The sequence below is a fragment of the Mustela lutreola genome, chromosome X (genome assembly GCF_030435805.1).
Source record: "Mustela lutreola isolate mMusLut2 chromosome X, mMusLut2.pri, whole genome shotgun sequence".
Taxonomy (NCBI): domain Eukaryota; kingdom Metazoa; phylum Chordata; class Mammalia; order Carnivora; family Mustelidae; genus Mustela; species Mustela lutreola.
Window position 1 is genome coordinate 11,082,047 of NC_081308.1, and position 20,895 is coordinate 11,102,941.

Here is a 20,895-nt window from a genome sequence, read left to right on the forward strand (position 1 = left end):
TACACTTGCCTTGATACCTAGGGTCATACAAAATTTGCCCATATTTTGGTCATGTGACTCTTCTCGAAGAACATACAGTGATGGACTGGGAGAGCAAGGCGCGATCATTTCCTATTAGATTAGATTGCTTTCCTATCATTTACATCTCCATTCACATGTCATCTTCTCAGGGAGGCTGTTTCTACTGAGATGCCTTAGGCTATAAGCAATAGACAAATTCACTCAAATGGCTTAAATAATAAGGGGATGTATTATCTTACCTAATAGGAAGCCTGGAGGTCCTGTGGCTCCAAAGTAGGCTTATGAAGTAGCTCAACAACTTATGGGATCCAGGTTCTTTCCATCACAGTTTCAGGAAGCCTCCACCAGCTTCAATCATCACTTCTCAAACATCTGAAGCAGAGAATTTCTTTTCCTTATATCCTTGTGTAAAATAGAGGGAAAGGGTTCCAATAGTCTCCAGCCAACTTTCCCTTTAATCTCAAATGCCAAAATTACCTCACTGTCCCATTCCTAAACCAATGACTGGTCAGAGGGACAGAATCACCACAACTGGCTCAAACTCATAAATATTTACCTCTTGGGGTACAGATGGGCCTGGCTTTCAGGGAAGCACATAGCAAGTTGATTTGGAGGAAAACCAGGCTTCTTTTAGAGAAGGAAAGTGTGGTATGGTTCTTGTGAAGACAATTAATAGTGTTATGTACACTTTCCACGGCCAACTTGAATTTTATCCCACCTCCTCAATGTCTTCCTCATGATCCTGCTCTTTTTTATCTTCCTTTATATCTTATATTTTTTAAAAAAGTATGTTACTTGTTCATTTGTTTATTCCCCTTCACCACTATTGTAATAATGTAAGATCTATGTAGGAAGAAAGTCTGAAGATGCTCAGTATACATTTGCCGGATGATGAACGAACACATTATGCGGCCAAAAAAGCTTCCCCAAATGGTCTTTGTAAAAATGAATTGCAGAAAGAGAAGGATGGTGGCAGAGAGGAGAGGAAAGAAATAGGCAGAGTGTGAGACAGACCAAGATAGAGACATGGTTACTTTTCAGTTTATTGTCTTATCTTGAGACAATTCCAGATCTAAATAGAGTTTCACAGCTTCCAAGAGGCTACAGATTTAACCAAACCATCCTGGGCATTTCATAAAGATTTCACCATCAGCATTGTGCAAGGTAATCTGGTAGAAAACTAACCTTTTTTTTTTTTTTAAAATGACTACCCAGGACAAAGCTTATCTTTTCTTGCTAGTGAACACGCAAATTATTTTGACCTTTCTGCCCATATCTCTGGACAAAAATGGATGCTTACAGTACACCATATTTTCATTGCCTGAGTTTGCCACTTGCAGAGTCTATTTTGTCTCTCTTACTGGGAATCTCCAAAACAACATACCAAAGAATGTCAACCACAGATCATGGATATATAAACAGTAAGGAGAATAGAGAGGACTCCTCAATCATGCGGTTCCCTTTACAATAAAGGGAGAGACATGATAGCTCACGCCCACCAAATGTAATGTCAGCATGGACAGGACTGGAAGAGATTATGTTGAGTGAAATAAATCAATCATAGAGAGGCAATTATCATATGGTTTCACTTATTTGCGGAGCATAACAAATAACATGGAGGACATGGGGAGATGGAGAGGAGAAGGGAGTTGAGGGAAATTGGAAGGGGAGATGAACCATGAGAGACTATGGACTCTGAAAAACAACCTGAGGGTTTTGAAGGGGCGGGGGGTGGGAAGTTGGGTGAGCCTGGTTATGGGTATTATGGAGGGCACGGATTGCATGGAGCACTGGGTGTGGTACATAAATAAAGAACTCTGGTACACTGAAAAGAAATTTAAAAAAATTAAAAAAAGGTAATGACTAGAGTGCCTAGAAAACAAAAGGGAGAGAAAACTGTATACAAAAGGCTATTTATTTCACTTTCTAGAAAGATTTCGAAAGTATTTCCTATTTGCCACTCAAATTGAAGGTGGCAATAATATAACATTGCTCATCTCTTATTCTTCCCTAAATTCTCAGATTAAGATAAAATACTTCAATGAGTTGGTGAAATTGTTTTGCAAGGTGCAATGAAGTCTCCATCTTACCTTCTAGAGCTCAGCTTCAAAAAATGTTTCCTTAGAAGTCTTCCCTGACCATCCTATCTCATATTACCTTCTCCTGTGCTCCCCCTACCCTCATCAAGCCATCCTGTTTTATTTCCTTCTTGGCACTGTTCACTAGTTAAAATTGTCAAATATTTCCTAATTTATTTGTTGTCTATCATTTCTTGCAGTAGCTCTAGCACCCAGATCAGCACCTGACATGTGCCAGATGCTCAATTATTATTTAAGAAATGAAGTGTTCAACAGATGTCTTTTTTTGTATTTACCCTAATATCCTGATCATGTGGCCTCACCTTATCTTTCTTTCTCTTTCTTCCTACTGTCTTTCCTAAAGGTGTTCCCTTATATGTCTCGTGGGATGGCAATACTTCAAAAGGTTAAACATATAGTTGCCATGTGACTCAGCAATTCTACTCCTAGGTATATATCCAAGAGAAATGAAAACATGTGTCCACACAAAAATATACATAAATGTTCATAGCAGCATTATTCATAATAGCCCAAAAGTGGAAACAACTCAACATCCATTAATTGCTGAATACATGAATGAAATGCGGTCTATCCATATAATGAGATGTTATTTGGCAATAAAAAGAAATGAAATACTGATACATGCTACAACACTGACGAACATTAAGAACATTATGGTAAGTTGGGGTGCCTGGGTGGCTCAGTGGGTTAAAGCCTCTGTCTTCAGCTCAGGTCATGATCTCAGGGTCCTGGGATCCTGCCCCACATGGGGCTCTCTGCTCAGCAGGGAGCCTACTTCCCCTTTCTCTCTGCTTGCCTCTCTGCCTGCATCTCTGCCTACTTGTGATCTCTCTCTCTCTCTCTCTCTGTCAAATAAATAAATAAAATCTTTAGAAACAAAAAAGAAAGAAGAACATTATGGTAAGTGAAAGAAGCTAGTCAGAAAAGGCACAAGATTCCATTTTTATGAAATGTTCAGAACAGGCAAACACAGAAAGATAGAAAGTAAATTAGTTGTTCTCTAGGGCTGAGGTTAGGAGAAATACAGAGTACCTGTAAATGGACACAGGGGGTTCTTTTAAGGGTGATGAAATATGAACAGACACTTCTTCAAAGAAGATATACAAATGGTGAACAGACACTTGAAAAAGAGTTCAACATCATTAGCCATCAGGGAAATTCAAATCAAAACCACATTGAGATACCACCTTATACTACTTAGAATGGCAAACATTGACAAGACAAGAAATAACAGATGTTGGAGAGGTTGTGGAGAAAGGGGAACCCTCTTACACTGTTGATGGGAATGCAAGTTGATAGAGCCACTTTGCAAAACAATGCAGAAGTTCATCAAAAAGTTAAAAATAGAGCTACCCTATGACCCAGAAATTGCACTACTGGGTTTTTCACCCCAAAGATAGAGATGTAGGGAAAGAAGGGCCAAATGCACCCAAATGTTCATAGCAGCAATGTCCACAATAGCCAAACTGTGGAAGGAGCTGAAATGCCCTTCAACAGACGAATGGATAAAGAAGATATGGTGCATATACACAGTGGAAGATTACTCAGCCATCAGAAAGGATGAATACCCAACATCTTGCATCAACATGGATAGGACTGGAGGAGATTATGCTGAGTGAAATAAGTCAAGCAGAGAGCGTCAATGATCATATGGTTTCACCTGCTGGTGGAACATAGGGAATAGCACGGAGGACGTTAGGAGAAGGGAAAATAAAGGGGGAGAAATCAAAGGGGGAGACGAACCAGGAGAGACTATGGACTCTAAGAATCAAACTGAGGGTTTCAGAGGGGATGGAAGTGGGGAGATGGGTGAGCTTGGTGATGCGTATGAAGGAGGCACATATTGCACGGAGCACTGGGTGTTGTATGCAAACAATGAATCTTGGAACACCACATCAAAAACTAATGATGTACTGTATGATGACTGTATGGTGACAGAACATAATAAAAATTATTTTAAGAGTGATTAAAATGTTCTAAAATTGATTACAGTGATGGTTATGGGAAATTGTATAGCATATAAATTCTATTTCAATAAAACTGTTAAATGATTTTAAATCTTGGGAAGGAAAGAAGAAGTAAAATCTAGGCTAGTTACCTTAAGAGTAACTATTAGGGAGATAAAGTTAAACAAATGAAATAAGGAACAGACACCACTCTTCCCTTTCATGCATTTAGCCTGCATTTATTGAGCACCTACTATACACCAGGCACAGTTCAAGCTTCTGGGAATAAAGCCCTTGTTTAAGTTGTAAGGGGAGCACTGGGTTATAAATGACTAGCCCAAAATGTTGCTTTTGTAGTTTTGTTTTAAGACCCACACTTTTTAGTTGATTTTCCTCATTTTGTTGGCCTGGAAAGCACCTTTGCCAGGTGTGTTTCCTACCCACAGTAGATTGGATGTGAAAAGTGAGGCCCAAGAGAGCAAAGTGCTGGCTCTTCTGATCTGGGTTAGATCAGATCATTTTAATTACAGTCTCTACAGCTACTGTATTCTTCTTTAAAGATTTCTATTAAATATTGAGTAGATGTAAAATAATTTTATAAAGTATGTGTACAATATAAACAATTGCAAAAAGATGAGCACTCGTGAAGACTTTGCACTTTAAAAGTCCCTGTTCACCTGTCCTCGTGCCCATCCCTTCCTGCCCCTCAGAGAAAACCACTGTCTATTGTAATCTTGTTCTACCACCCATATTCTGTGATTGTCTTTCCTCAGGCTGCGAGCCTGAAAAGCAGCTTTCCTGGTATTGTGTTTTCTAGCCCACAGTAGATTAAATGTAAAAAGTGAGACCATGTAGACAGCTATGTGCAGTGTTGACTCACCATTGCCTGATACTCAGCAAGAAGATAGGAAAAAAGGGACAAAGCATTCCCAAAGTGGTGTGACCTGGGGCTACCATCATCCATCTTAATATTCATAGAAGTTATCTCCGTTTTATCATACAGCACAAAGATAGACATTTTCACTGAAACTGGTCCTTCACGGAAACTTGAACTATGGTTGTTATAGTCTACATAAGAAGATAAGAATATATACCTGTATTTTTTTTTTGTATTAAGATTTTATTTATTTATTTGACAAAGAGAGATCACAAGTAGGCAGAAAGGCAGGCAGAGAGAGAGGAGGAAGCAGGCTCCCCGCTGAGCAGAGAGCCCGACGCGGGACTCGATCCCAGGACCCTGAGACCATGACCCGAGCCGAAGGCAGCAGCTTAACCCACTGAGCCACCCAGGCGCCCCTATATACCCGTGTTTTGTTGATTCCAAGATGCACATATTTCTTTCCATTTCATATCTCTGAACCTGGATGTACCTGCCAATTTGTGGCACAGTTTAATATGTCTAAGCATGCTCAGAGGTGTTCATACTAGTACTGATTTGACAGAGTCACATATGTGCATTAATGGTTTCTACTTGTTGGGTATAGTTGCTATTTTTAAAATGACTTCAGAAGTTTACACTATGATTGGGGATTGAAATGAAAAGTTAACTGATACATAGAAAGGCAGAGTATAGGGACATGATTATTAGAGAAGCAAAGTTCACGACCACTGGAGGAATAGCCACCAATTCCACACTTCACTTAGAGCAACAACTGCTTGGTAGGACCAAAAGGGAAGTTTCTCACAAATAGGTGAAACACTTTGCCTATCAACACCACCCTGAAACAGACACTGAAGAAATTGCCAAATTTCTTGGAAAATACAAAAGAGGTTTCAAAGGAAGAAGAGGCCACTGTGACCAATTTATGTAGCACTACCATTTAGGAGCTGTGTATTAATATGTCAGAAATTTCCTGCTGACTTGGAACAGAAGTTGATGATAAATTTTCAGCTACATATAGTTTACTAGAGGAAAAATAAAAGAATTAGTCAAACAAGCCATGCTAACAAAACCCAGCATTTTTCAGTGTGCCACAAAATTACAGTGTCAATACTAAAGAAAGCAAAAAATGTCCCTTCTACAAGTATGACATTCAATTCATGGGAAAGTGTTGTAGCAATTAATTGACAGTGGGTTTTTTTTTTCATTCCTAATGGTACATAATAATGAGTCTTGATATGTCTGAGTCATCAAAATACAGTATATTCAGAAAATGTTCCATAAAAACTTCTTTCGTTTTTTTTTTTTTAAGAAGATTTTATTTATTTATTTATTTATTTATTTATTTAAGAGAGAGTGGGAGAGAGAGCAGGAGAGGGGAGAGGGTCAGAGGGAAAAGCAAACTCCACATGAAGCTGGAAGCCCGATGCGGGACTCGGTCCTGGGACTCCGGGATGAGGACCTGAGCTGAAGGCAGTCACTTAACCAACTGAGCCGTCCGGGCACCCCCATAAAAACTTCTATGTTATAAAAATATTTTAATAGAGTTGTGATAGGCAAATGATAGTCTTGGAAAATTATTTCTAACATAGAGAACAAACATAGGATTACTATGAGGACTCTTAAAAATTACCAAAAAGGGGGAAAAAATCTACAAAAATTACATGAAGAATCCGAAGAGATATTTTACAGGAGGGTAAACAAACACACTTGGCCAACAAACAAATATACTAGTTAGGAAGATAATTCTTAAAGTAATAAGATATTATCTTGTACTTATCAGCCTGGCAAAAATTTTGAAGGATCATAACATTTCTTGCTGGCAGGGATGTGGAAAAAAGAGTACTTTCAAGTTTACTCATGGCAATGTAAATTATGACATTTATTTTAGAAAGTAATTAAGTAGCGTCTATCAAAATTAAAAGTACATATTTTCACCTAGCAAAACCTTTATTAAAAGACTACCCAACAGAAAGAAGAGTACTAAAAGTAAAGATATGTATGTCAAGGATCATGGTGGAGAGTTAGCAGTGTCTAGCCCCCATAAGCTCACTTTACTTTATCCATACACCATCCTGTCTTTCAACAAACTGTACATACATTTGCCAGAGATTGTTGCTGGAACCTGCTGAGCCAACCTCCAAAGTACTGGGGAGTCAGTGCTCATCAGGTGTAGCCCACAACCAATCAATCACTGGTGTGGGCTGGTATAAATACCCCTCCTCCCACACCCCTGAGTAGAAAAATCACGAAGCACATTTTCTACCCCGGCTCTGAAAGCTCCCTAATGGAATTAAGTTCTAACTGTCCACAGAGATAGCAGTCCAGATAATGCACACTTCATGGGCTATCTTCTGTTCCCTGTCTCACTTCTTCACTCCCGGGCTGTGTTCCTTTCACGTTAAAAAAGAAACTATCACATTTAACCCTCATTTGTGTTTGCTTCAGGGATTCCCAAGCTAAGACAAGGACATAGAGGAAAAAACAACCTAAAACTGGAAAACAAAATGAAACCCGTCAGTGAGTGAATGGTTAAATAGGTTAGATTATATCCACATAATGAAATATTAAGTAATCATCATGCAGGGTTAATTCGTGCTATTATCCGTTGACATTGAGTTATTTTAATTAAGTTATTATTGTATGAGAGAAAAATGGAGAAAATTGGGTTTAATATGATCTCAATTTTATAAACAAACAATAAGTAAAGCTTATATACATGTATGTATCCTGAGGTTTCTTAACCTCAGCACTATTGACATTTTGGGCCAGATCATTCTCTGTGGCGGGGACTATTCTGGACACCATAGGATATTTAACAGCATCGCTGACTTCTAACCCTAGGTGCCTTTAGCACTCTGTCAGCTGTGACAACCAAAAGTATCTCCAGACATTGTCAAATGTTCCCCAGGGACAAAAGTTTATCCTTATTTAAGAATCAGGTATCTGTACGTGTCTAAGTATGTGTGTGTATATTTGCTATGGTTACATGAGTGTGAAGAAAAAATACAGAAGGATTATATATTAGGTGGTTAACATGAGTTATCCATGGGAACAAGAACATAAAGAGTAGAAAAGACTCAGAGGAGAAAGAAAGGTGTAAGGGGAGCAAGAAAGCATAAACGTAAGAGAATGGTAAATACTTTTAATGTATTTATGTAAAATTTTTGATAAAAAGTAAAAATACAGAAAGTTTTGCTGCTTGAAAAGGAAGGCTTTACTGGAAGCTTCACTCATGGGCTAGCACTGCATATCATTGTTGTTAAATGCCTGGTGCATCCCTTTCTGTTGAGACCTACAAGTTTCCCAGCCTACATCATGATTCTGATGGGACAAGTCCAGAATATCACGTAGACCACAACAGCAGCTCTTTGACCCAAGCCTTGTTAATCACGGTACCACATATTCCTCCCCACAGTGACTGGTCCACAGGCTAAATAGATAACTTACATAAGACTCTGAAGCACAGGTTATGAGACTGAAAGGTTTGGGCTGCCTTTGGCTATTACTCTCATCCGTTTGTAACAAGAGAGTGGAGTTAGCATGCAAAGAATAGCCCAGAAAGATTGTCAACGCTTGGAGAGAAAGAAAGAAAGAGAGACAGACAGGAAAGAAGGAGGGAGATCTGATGGCATCTTTGAGACGTGGGTATAGCTGAGCCTAAGACTATTTCACCTGAGGACTTCTGAACTATTATGCAGACTACTAAAACTGCGCTTTTATTTTCTTTGCCTCCACTCGTTTGAATGATGTTTTTCTCACTGGTATCCAGAAAGATCTTCACTGATACAGAGTAATAGTGAATTTATCAACAGTGGACATAATGAATTGGTACTTTATAGAGACTGTGTAGAACACTGCTTTTGTCATGGGGAACAAACTGGTTAGTTTTATGTTATAGGTGATTCTTTGATATCTTTGGAAAATTTGTAAGGTAAATTTCTTTTTTTCCTTTTTTTAAATTAAATTTATTTTTTTAAAAACACATATAATGTATTTTCATCCGCAGGGGTACAGGTCTGTGAATCACCAGGTTTACATACTTCACAGCACTCACCATAGCACATACCCTCCCCAGTGTCCATAACCCCACCGCCCCCCTCCCGACATCCCTCCCCCCAGCAACGCTCAGTCTGTTTTTTTGAGATTGAGTCTATTATGGTTTGTCTCCCTCCCAATCCCACCTTCTTTCATTTTTTCTTCTCCTACCCCCCAATGTCCCCACATTGCATCTCCACTTCTTCATATCAGGGAGATCATATGATAGTTGATAGTTGTCTTTCTCCGATTGATTTATTTAGCTAAGGTAAATTTCTAATAGAGTCCTTATGAGCTAACAGTTTTGCAAAGCAGAGGCAGATCTAGGTTTAGGAAGCAGCTTGCTTTCCATAATGAAGAAACCCAAGGAAACATGGTATTTTGGTCACATGTTATATACTGTGGTGTCTCGCAGCTCCACACAGATGCAACCTGGCAGTGGCTTGCCACGTGTTGTGTCTCTTACTTCTCGCTTCCTACCATAAGGTTTCTGGGATACTACAGCAGCAGCCACTCACAGGAACCCACTTGGTCCTCATATAAATGCAACCAGAAAATGTGCGGGAATGCACACAGATAGATCCACCCTTGGCCAGTGGGGTTGGCAGATGAAGAATAAAGGCTCTTTTCTTTGTGCCCTGAGCAGACAGTTCTGAGCTGCGTCACATAAATCTCCTGAGCGGGTCGTGGGTTATCAAGCACAAGGATCCTATACTAGGATCTAACTCAATAACACATCTGTGCATTGACTCTTCCTTCCTCCGTGATGTACTAGCTTCCCCACCCGCCCCCACCCCCACCCTGTCTTTGCTACACCCTTGGATCAGATCTCAAATAAACTCTTTGCACACAAACCTTTTTCTCAGACTCCGCTTTTGGAAAATCCCAGACTAAGATACATAGATACCTGTAGGTTCTCGAAGAAAACGAACCCATAGTAGCACTTTTACTTTAAGTGTGAAGAGGAAAGGGACTATCTCGGAAGGGCAGAACAGGTGCCCCTTGCAGAATTAGAGGAAAGGCCTTTGCCAAGGACACCGAGGTTAACTGATGCAACGGTGTCCTGCATGACTGGACTGCCAGTGAAACGGTGCATTTCAAAAGGAAACTGCAGCTTCTGAAAGGGGTCTGGGGAGAGGCCCACAGGAAACTTGAAAGCTTGCTCGTAAGGAAATATGGTGTGGACACATTAGGCTATTGATTTTTACTAAATCTAAAGAGCCCACAGACAGTTAGATTTACTTTGATTGATGCATTTGAGAATGAAATGCAGGCTCCCTAGCAAGCATCCTCACCCTCTATCTGAAAAGTAAACTTGCTTTTCGGGCCAGCTTTATGAAAACTTCTTTCCCACTAAAACAGCATGATTTCAGTCAAGCACTAAGCGCCAAGGACAGGGCTATGCTCGGCATGGAAGAAATGTTACGGAAAGGGAGAGGGAAATTATAAACTCCATCTTGCCTGCTTTGGCGGTCCTGTTGTGTGTGTTCCTTCTCTGTACAAAAGGAATTGGTTGTGGAGCAAGAGCAGCAGGAGACTGGTAGGCAACACCTTCCTTTTCCTACCTTCCTTTTCTTCTGGAGTTCTGCACACAGATGTTGGGGGAGAGGGGCTAGCCAACTCTGAATTTGCCGGATCCCACAGAGGCTACCAGAGCGACTCAGGGCTCCTCCCTCCTGCTGGGAGGATCACAGTGAGGTTGTGTCCATTACGACCCAGTCTCAATACAAATCTACAAGTATCTTCCACCTCAATATATTTCCTTTTTCCTGGATATCATGGAGTTATTTGGGGTACATACACAATACACCAGGAAGGGTAAACTCCAACAGTAGTTTTCATTTCAAAGAGATTAGAATAGTGATTTCTTTTGTTTTCCTTTTTAAACTCAAGTCACCAATCCATGAACATTAGGTTAGTCTTCATAAAAGCCCGAATCTATTTTTCTACCTTATCATTTCAGATCAAGTGAAAATATAAAATACTGAATGAAAATGATGTATACGTTGGCAAGAATCAGAAGAATTCAAACAAGGATGTAAGAAATTTAAATCTCAAAAATTCTTTTTATTCTGTTATGTTAGTCACCATATAGTATATCATTATCAAAAATCCATTTTAAAGTGGCACTCCTAAAAAATAAGTTAATGTACCGATGATAACAGCAAATACATTTCTCCCTTTTTGATTAAGCATTATACTTGCTCAGCCTCTGAGAAAAACTGATGGGAAGCAGCAAATCTATAGTATGTGATTCCTTTAAGTAAACCTATCTTCTCTGGAAGAGAAATGGGACAATTTGGAACAGTCATCTTGGAAAAAAATTATTAAAACAGCATGGTGGATAGGTTTTTCCATATAAAATCATCAAAAGAAAACATTCAATTTAAATGGAACAAAATAATACTCCCACAATCTTTCCTGGAATATAAGTGCAATTGACAAAGTTAAAACTACTTTTCTATGCTTTACTGACTATCTGTGGTAGGAAACCAAATGCTGCTGTTCAGGGCTGACTGAAACCATAATTAAGATGAGCAAAAATTACAAATGCATTGTATGTTTGCACAGTTAATTTGGCTCTGCCAAAAAATTTAATTGGTAAGTTGAATACAGATCCCAAATTGTAGTATTTGCCCATAAATGTAAAGCCCCAAAGAATCAGTTTGTGAATGAAATGCCGCACAATGTTTCCATGTCCCAAAAAATCAGAATAATGAAAGACATTATCATGGAGTGACCCTTTTAATTCAGACTAGGCAATTCTTTCCCAAGTAATTTCAAAGCTGCTGAGGACTTCTGGAATTCTGACAGTGTCACCATAAAAGGCTTTTGGAAGCATCTAAATTATTTCTGACAAAGTTACTGGGGAGCAGAAAGCAGACAAAAAGAAGTAACTGATTTATTTTTAGTAGATTTCTATAGCTGTAGAGATAATGCACCTAATATTGGTGAATCAGTAGGACATTGGAGGTCCTACTCATCGTGATTCCCTTGCCCATATGCCATTTTCCCAATAATCCCAGGTCAGACAGTCAGAGTCACTCTCTTCCTTGCCCACAATCCCCAGTATCTCAACTTTCAAGACTACTTAATGAGTCCTGTGGGTTTACAAGAACCACACTAGGAAGGTTTTATGGTGGGATCGAAGCTGGGGCCTGAACAGGTACAGGAGTGGTCAACTGGGCTGTCAGAAGAGCTCTGTCTACCAGGCATGGATAGCATATCTAGAACATTCCGGATAGCATTCCTGAGATGATCTCTACCTCAGTTCAGGCAAATGCTCACACCCTAAAACAAGTGAAGTAATCTGGGCTCTTCCTGGAGGATGGAGCCCTACATGAGTCACCATGGCACTCCATCCTTGGAAGACCCCGCAGCCAAGTGTCTGAGAGTCTGTCCATGGGCAGCTGTGTTTTATCCAATGCCAGGACACTTCATGCAGTAAGTATTTTTAAGAACCAGACAGACTAGTGGAAGGGGAATTGCAAAAGGAGAGCAAAGCCACACAACACTACTCTGTAACCTGGGGGACACAGAGGCTGGGCAGAAGGAGAATTCAGTGTGGGACTCCGTTGCCAGCAATTAGACATCAATGGGAAGGAGAAGTGACCTATTGTAGAGAGAATGAAAGAATCCTGGGCTCTGCACTCCTCCAGTAACAGCAGGGCAATAATGCAGGAACCACATTCCAGATCAGCTTCATGAGTTAGGTGCCTAACTATTTCCTTTCTAAGCCTGGATTGTTCTGAGAAGTGGCACAGAGATGATTCACCCACAGAGCAGTGCATAAAGCTGCCAGGCAAGTAGGACAGACAAAGACAGGCCATCCATACGCTTTAACACTACTTCCTGCTAAAGCTTTTCACATGTCTCATACGTCTTGTACACTATGGTTAGTTCAAAGAGGCAAGGAGGAGCACCCTCTCTAATTTATGTATGATCTCCCCATGGCACCTACTATGGTAGGTGGCAGACTTAATTTTGAGGGGATTGTATAGATTTCTTGTCTGTATCAGCCCATCAGCCAGACAACAGGAATTAAGACTGAGATTGAGAGGCTGACAAAAGGAGATTCCGAAGGAGCACCTTCTTCCACCCAGTGGAGTATTTATGAGCCTGTCCACCCCACCCCCCACTGAGGTCAACAACAACCACTGGACAGCAACAGCAATGAAAGCGTAGTCTTTCTGATAAGACCTGTTGACATGGCTAAGCTCTGGAGCTATAGCAGTGAAAGAGACAAGACTCTATTCTCAGAGAGCTTAGTTTAAGGAAGGGAAATAAGGGCATTAAAAAAATAATCACAAAAAATATTTATGGCATTTGTGAAAAAGGCTACAAAGGAAACATGCAGGGTCATATGAAATCTGGGACACAGCATTTTCTGAAGCTACAAAAAGTTCCTCAGACCCAAAAAAAAAAAAAAAAAAAAAAAAAAGAGTGCTTGAGAGCTCTGTCTCCCTTGAGGCACCTTCCAAAGCAAGGCACCGGTCTCACCTTCTACCTCCCATCATCCATAGAAAAGGCAATTCTGAACCTTATTCTACATGATTCCTCAGAGGACCCATGGTGGGACTAGGCCTCAGGTGTTCAACAGTGGTCTTTAATGATTGATTAACATGCCCTTTAGCAAATTTTCTTCTATGTCTTACTGCTCATTTCTTCTACAGTGCTTCCTGGGATAGGCTGTCAGATAACATATAGAACACTCAGGGATTTTTTTTTTTTTATTATCACTAAAAACGCTTTAAAAAGTATTCATTGTTTATATGAAATGCAAATTCAATGGAGAATTTTATATTTTTATTTGCTAAATCGTTTCCCAAATAAACTCCCTCTAACAAGTTCTTGTTTCGAGCTCTATTTTGAGAGGAATACAAACTAAGACAAGCACCAATATCCAAAGAAAAGTCAGCAAGAGAAATGGATTGGCCAGGAATCCAGGATAAAACACAGAAGACTGATGTTCTGAAAGCCAAATGGAGATTGTTTCAGGAACATATGCTTAACATTTGCCAGGATCTATCAATGATGGCAGGAAGTGTCAAAATGCTAAGCACTTTTCTTGAATTATCTCATTTTCTCACACATGACCCTATGGGATGGGTAATATTCTTATCCTCTTCAGAGGAGAGAACCAAAGTGTTCAGAGGTTAATGAACATAGCCCAAGTCATACAGTTGTACAGAAAAACCATTCTCGTCCTCCTGATCTAAGCCAGTCACCCCTCCCCTATGCTCCTAGTTGTCCCCAAATCCTTCATTAAGATCTCATCACTCCAGCCTTCAGCATTTTATTCACAGTACTAAGAACTTCACTCAGGGAAATATGGAAGCAACATGACTTGCAATTAAGGGTATAATTAAGAATAATCAGAAATAGCAGAAAATGGCAGAGTAGGAGGATCCAAATCTTGCCTCATTCTGTGGATACACCTAGGTGACACCTGTATCAGTGTAAATAAACCAGAAAATTACCCAAAGGTTGGCAGAACAGACTCTCCACAGCCAATTATAGAGGACACCACATTGAAAATGGTAGGAAGGACAGAGGCATGGTCAGAAACCAAACTAACATGAGATTAACCACAAAAGGAAGAGACACCATAGGCACAAAAAAGGGAGAGAAGCAGACACACCACATCAAGCACCTCATACATAGACGAGCTACAGTGGTAAGACAAACCCCCATAACACTTGGCTCTGAAAACGAGAGGGACTTAACTTCATGAGTATTCACAACAAGTGGGGCTTAGCATTGGTAAACTAAAAATCAGCAGAATCAACTCAAGGAAAGCCAGAGGGCAATAGGAAGCTGAGCCCCCACCTTTAAAGAGAACATCACAATCAACCCTGTTGAAATTCAGCATAGAAGCAGCAGTTTGAAAAATGACTGGGGTATACAGGAAGATTTATTTACTAATCTCAGAACATGTGCAGAAAGGGCAGGGATCGTTAGGTTTCTTTTAGGTTTCTGAACAAAAGAGCTGGCTGGTGCAAGAACCAACACCAATGCTCTCTACCTAGCTTGCTAAGAGCACACCTTCCCACCTCCAGTGGATCTGCCCTGTCCAACCTGTCCCCCTACACAGGAGTTCCTTCAACGTGGCTCAAGGTCTCCTCCCACAAGGAAACCAGTGCACATACCTTGCTAACAATATATGTCCCACCCTAGGCTTTCTTGCAGATCTACCCCTCCAACCTGCCCAACTTGGTAAGAGTCCATCCAAAGCAGTATCAAGAGAATATCACTGTGCAAGCAGCCCCAAGAGTGGCCAGCACCCCTCCAAAGTGACTCTTCTCCATAGGAAGTGGGGAAGATAACCACACACACCAATTTGACTGCAGCCCTAGCAGTGGACTGTGGGTAGACATCTGATCTGACTTCTGGTCCCAACCACCAACAAAAACTTCACAAGAGGCAGCACAAAGAGAGAGCCTAGTACTACAAGGTCATTGCAACCCCAACAGACTGGGGACAGACATCTGATACGACCACAGGATTTGCCTATCAATGAAAGACTCTCAGGGTACAATGTGGGGATAGCACACTGCAGTTCTGTGCAACCACTGTTATTATAAACATCTGGTCTGACCCAACTCAAGCCCAAGGTGGGCCCATACTAGCTCCTAAGTAGCACAGGGACCAAACCTTGCCAACAAAAGGAAAAGAGAACCACTGTAGATGACGGGACTCAAGGAAAAAGGGGTCCAATCACAATAGTAGAGTATACACAATGCATACAGGAGACACTGCTGAAGCACCAGGTTCTGGTGAACAGGGAACATTGCACTGCAGGGTGCTAGAGGACCTCTTCATCATGAGGCCATTACTTTCAATACTGGGAGACAGAGCTGACCTTCCTAACGCACAGAAACAGACACAGAGAGTTGGACAAAATGAGGAGGCAGAGGAATATGTCCCAAATGAAAGAGCAAGACAAAATCACAGCAAGAGAGCTAAACAAAAAGGATATAAGCAATATGCCTGAGAGAGAATTTAAAGTAACGATCATAAAGACAGTCACTGCACTTGAAAAAAGAGTGGGGGGTTTCAGTAAGAAGTTCAATAAAGACATAGAAAATATAAAAAAGAACAAGAGATAAAGAACTCAATAATTATAATTAAAAATGAACTAGAGGGAATAAATAGGGGCTAAAGGAAGCAGAAGAATGGATCATTGACCTAGAGGACAGAGTAATAGAAAGCAATCAGTCTGAAAGGAAAAAGAAAAAAAGAATAGTAAGAAATGGGTACAGGTTAAGGAAACTCAGTGATACCATCAGGCATAATTACATTTGCATTATAAGGATCCCTGAAGGAGAAGAGAGAAAAAGGGGGCAGAAAATTTATTTGAAGAAGAGCTGAAAATGCCCTAATCTGGGGAAAGAAACCAAAATCCAGATCCAGGAAGCACAGAGAGTCCCCCAAAAAATTAACCCCAAGGTGGTCCACACCAAGATGCAAAATAATTAAAATGGCAAAAAGTAGAGACAGAATTTTAAAAGCAGCAAGAGAAAAAATAGTTATATACAAGGGAGATTCCAGTGGACTATCAGCTGATTTCTCAGCAGAAACTTTGTAAGCAAGAAAGAAGTGGCATGATATATTCGACGAGCTGAAAGAAAAAAAACTCTGCAACCAAGAATACTCTATCCAGCAAGACTATCAGTGAGAAGAGGACAGATAATGAATTTCCCAGAAAAACAAAAGTTAAAAGAATTCATCACCGCTAAACTAGCCTTACAAGAAATGTTTAAAGGGAGACTTTGAGTGTAAAGGAAACACAATAAGCAGAAATAAGAAAAGTAGGAAAGGAAAAAAATTTCTCAGGTACACACAAAAATAATAAAAGTAGTAGATTAGTCACTTATAAAGACCAGTACAAAGGTTAAAGCACAAAAGCACTAAAATCAAGTGTATCTATGAAAATCAGTCAAAGGATTCAGAAAATAAAAGGGTATAAATTATGACAGCATATACCTAACACAAGCTGGGATGGAGTAAAAATTCAGTGCTTTTAGAATGGGTTCAAAATTAAGTGACCATTAACTTGATATTGACTGCTATATCCATGGGATATCGTATATAAACCTAATGGTAACCACAAATAAAAAACCTATAATGGAATGCCAAAAAACAAAGAGAAAAGAATCCAAGCATATCACTAAAGAAAGCCATCAAACCACAAGAGAAGAAAGCAATAGAGAACTACAATTTTTTAAAAAACCATAAAACAGGTAACAAAGTGGCAATAAATACATAACTATCAATAATTACCTTGAATGTAAATGGATTAAATGCTCGAGTCAAAAGATATAGGGTGGTTGAATGGAGAAAAGGCAAAACCCATCCATATGCTGCCTATAAGAGACTCATTTCAGACCTAACAACACACGTAGAGTGAAAGTGAAGGTATGGAAAAGCATTTATCATGCAAATGGAAATAAAAAGAAATCTGAGGTGGCAATACTTACACCAAACAAAAAGACTTTAAAACAAAGACTGTAATAAGAGACTAAGAAGTGAACTATACAATCATAAAGGGAATAATCCAACAAGAAGATAAAGTAACAATTGTAAATATTTATGTACCCCACATGGAAGCACCCAAATATATAAAACAGCTATAAACAAACATGAAGGGAGAAACTGATAGTAATACAAGTATAGTAGGGAACTTTAACATCCCATTTCCATCAATGGATATATCATCCAAACAGAAAATCAGCAAGGAAACAATGGATTTGAATGACACACTGACCCGATCTATCTAACAGATGTATTCAGAACATGCCATCCCCCAACAATGGAATAGACATTCTTTTCAAGTCCACATGGAACAGCCTGCAGGAGACACCACATATTGGGCCACAAAACAAGTCACAACAAATTCAAAATGATTAAAATCATATCATGGATCTTTTCTGAACACAATGCTATGAAACTAGAAATCAACCACCGGACAAAATTTGTAAAGAGTTACAAATATAAGGAGGTTAAATAATATGCTTCTAAGCAATGAGAGGGTCAACCAAGAAATCAAAGAGGAAATTAAAAAATACATGGAGACAAATAAAAAGGACAACACAATGGTCCAAAATCTTAGGGATGCAGCAAAAGGTGTTCTAAGGGGGAAGCTTATAGCAATACAGGCCTGACTCAAGAAGCAAGAAAAGTCTCAAATAAATAACCTAACCTTAGACCTAATGGAGTTACACAAAGAAGGACTAACGCCAGTAGAAAATAGCAAATATTAAAAATTAGAGTAGAAATAAATGAAATAGAGAATGAAAAGCAGAATTAATTAATGAAACTGGGAGTTGGTTATTTGTTAAGATCAACGAAACTGAAAAACCTCTGGCAAGACTCATCAAAAAACCAGCATAAACCAAAACAGAGAAAGGACTCAAATAAACAAATCAGAAATGAGATAGAAGAAATAACAACCAACACCCCAGAAATAAAAACAATTTTAAGAGAGTATTATGAAAAATTATATGCCAACAAACAACAATCTAGAAGAAATGGATACATTCCTAGAAACATACGACATCCCAAAACTGAGTCAGGAAGAAATAGATAATTTGCACAAACACATCACCAGCAATGAAACTGAATCAATATTAAAAAAATCCCAACAAACCAAACTACAGTTTCACAAATGAATTCTAGCAAACATTTAAAGAAGAGTTAATACTTACTCTTCTCAAATTATTCCAAAATATAGAAGAGGGAGGAAAGCTTCCAAATTCATTCCATGAGGCCACCATTACCCTGATATCAAAACCAGATAAAGACAGTACAACAATAATAATAAAAAAAACCCACAGGCCAATATCTCTGATGAACACAGACACAAAAAGCCCTCAATAAAATATTAGCAAACCAAATCGAAAAATACATTAAAAAATCATTCACCACAATTGGGTGGGAATTTTATACCCAAGTTTTTATTTAAATTTCAGCTAGTTAACATATAGTGTAACATTAGTTTCAGGAGTAGAATTTAGTGATTCATAACTTACATAAAACAACTGGTGCTCATCACAAGTACCATCCTTAATATCTATCACCTATTTAACTCATCCCTCCTCCTCCCATCTAGTAACCATCAGTTTCTTCTCTATAGTTAAGAGTCTTTTTTTGGAGGGTGCCTGGGTGGCTCAGTTGGCTAAAGCCTCTGCCTTCGGCTCAGGTCATAATCCCAGGGTCCTAGGATCGAGCCCCGCATCGGGCTCTCTGCTCCGCGGGGAGCCGGCTTCCTCCTCTCTCTCTGCCTGCCTCTCTGCCTACCTGTGATCTCTGTCGGTAAAATAAAAAAATAAAATATTTTTTTAAAAAGAGTCTGTTTTTTGGCCCCCACGTTCATTTGTTTTGTTTCTTAAATTCCACATATGAGTGAAAACATATGGTACTTGTATTTCTATGACTGACTTATTTTGCTAAGCACTATATCTCTAGCTCCATCCATGTCCTTGCAAATGGCCAGATTTCATTCTCTTTGATGGCTGAGTAATATTCCATTGCATATATTTACCACATTTTCTTTACCCATTCATCAGTGGATGGACATTTGGGCTCTTTCCGTAATTTGGCTATTGTTCATTATGCTGCTATAAACATCAGGGTTAATGTATCCCTCCCAGTCAATGTTTTTGTATCATCTGGATAAACACCAAGGAATACAATTGCTGGATTGTAGGGTAGTTCGTTTTCTTAACTTTTTGAGGGAACTCAACTCCGCTTTCCACATGGCTGCACTAGTTTGCATTCCCACTAATAGTGTAAAAGGGTTCCCTTTCTCTGCATCCTTGTCAACGCCCTGTGTTGTTAATTTTACCTATTCTGATTGATGGGAGGTGATATCTCATTGTAGTTTAGACTTGTATTTCCCTGATGATGAATGACATTGAGCATCTTTTCATGTGTCTGTTAGCCATCTGTATGTCTTCTTTGGGAAAATGTCTATTGATGTCTTCTGCCCATTTCTTGACTGGATTACTTGTTTTTTGGATGCTGTATTATATAAGTTCTTTATATTTTTTTGGATACTAACTCTCTATCAGGTATGTCATTTGCAAATACCTTCTCCCATTCTGTAGGCTGTCTTTTAGTTTTTGTTTTTGTTTTTTTGTTTGTTTTTTTTTTAAAGATTTTATTTATTTGTCAGAGAGAGCGAGCGAGAGCGAGCACAGGCAGACAGAGTGGAAGGCAGAGTCAGACGGAGAAGCAGGCTCCCTGCGGAGCAAGGAGCCCGATATGGGACTCGATCCCAGGACGCTGGGATCATGACCTGAGCCGAAGGCAGCTGCTTAACCAACTGAGCCACCCAGGCGTCCCAACTGTCTTTTAGTTTTGTTGATTGTTTCCTTTGCTGGGCAAAAGGCTTTTATTCTGCTGAAGTCCCAGTAGATTATTTCTGCTTGTGTTTCCTTGCATCAGGAGATGTATCCAGTAAGAAGTTGCGATACTCAGTGTCAAAGAGGTTACTGCCTATGTTCTCCTCTAGAATTTTTGATGATTTCCTGCCTCACAATTAGGATTTTCATACATTTTGTATTTATTTTTGTGTATGGTGTAATAAAGTGGTCCAGTTTCATTCTTTTACATGGAGCCGTCCACTTCCCCAACACCATTTTTTGAAGAGACTATCTTTTTCCATTGGATATTCTTTCCTGCTTTGTCAAAGATTAATTACCTATATAGTTGTGAGTTCACTTCTGGGTTTTCTATCCTCTGCTATTGATCTATGTGTCTGTTTTTATGCTAGACACTACAGATTCCTAATATAACTTGGAGTCTGGAATTATGATGACTCCAGCTTTTTCTTTTTCAAGACTGCTTTGGCTATTTTGGGTCTTTTGTGTTTACATACAAATTTTAAGGTTGTTTCTTCTAGCTCTGT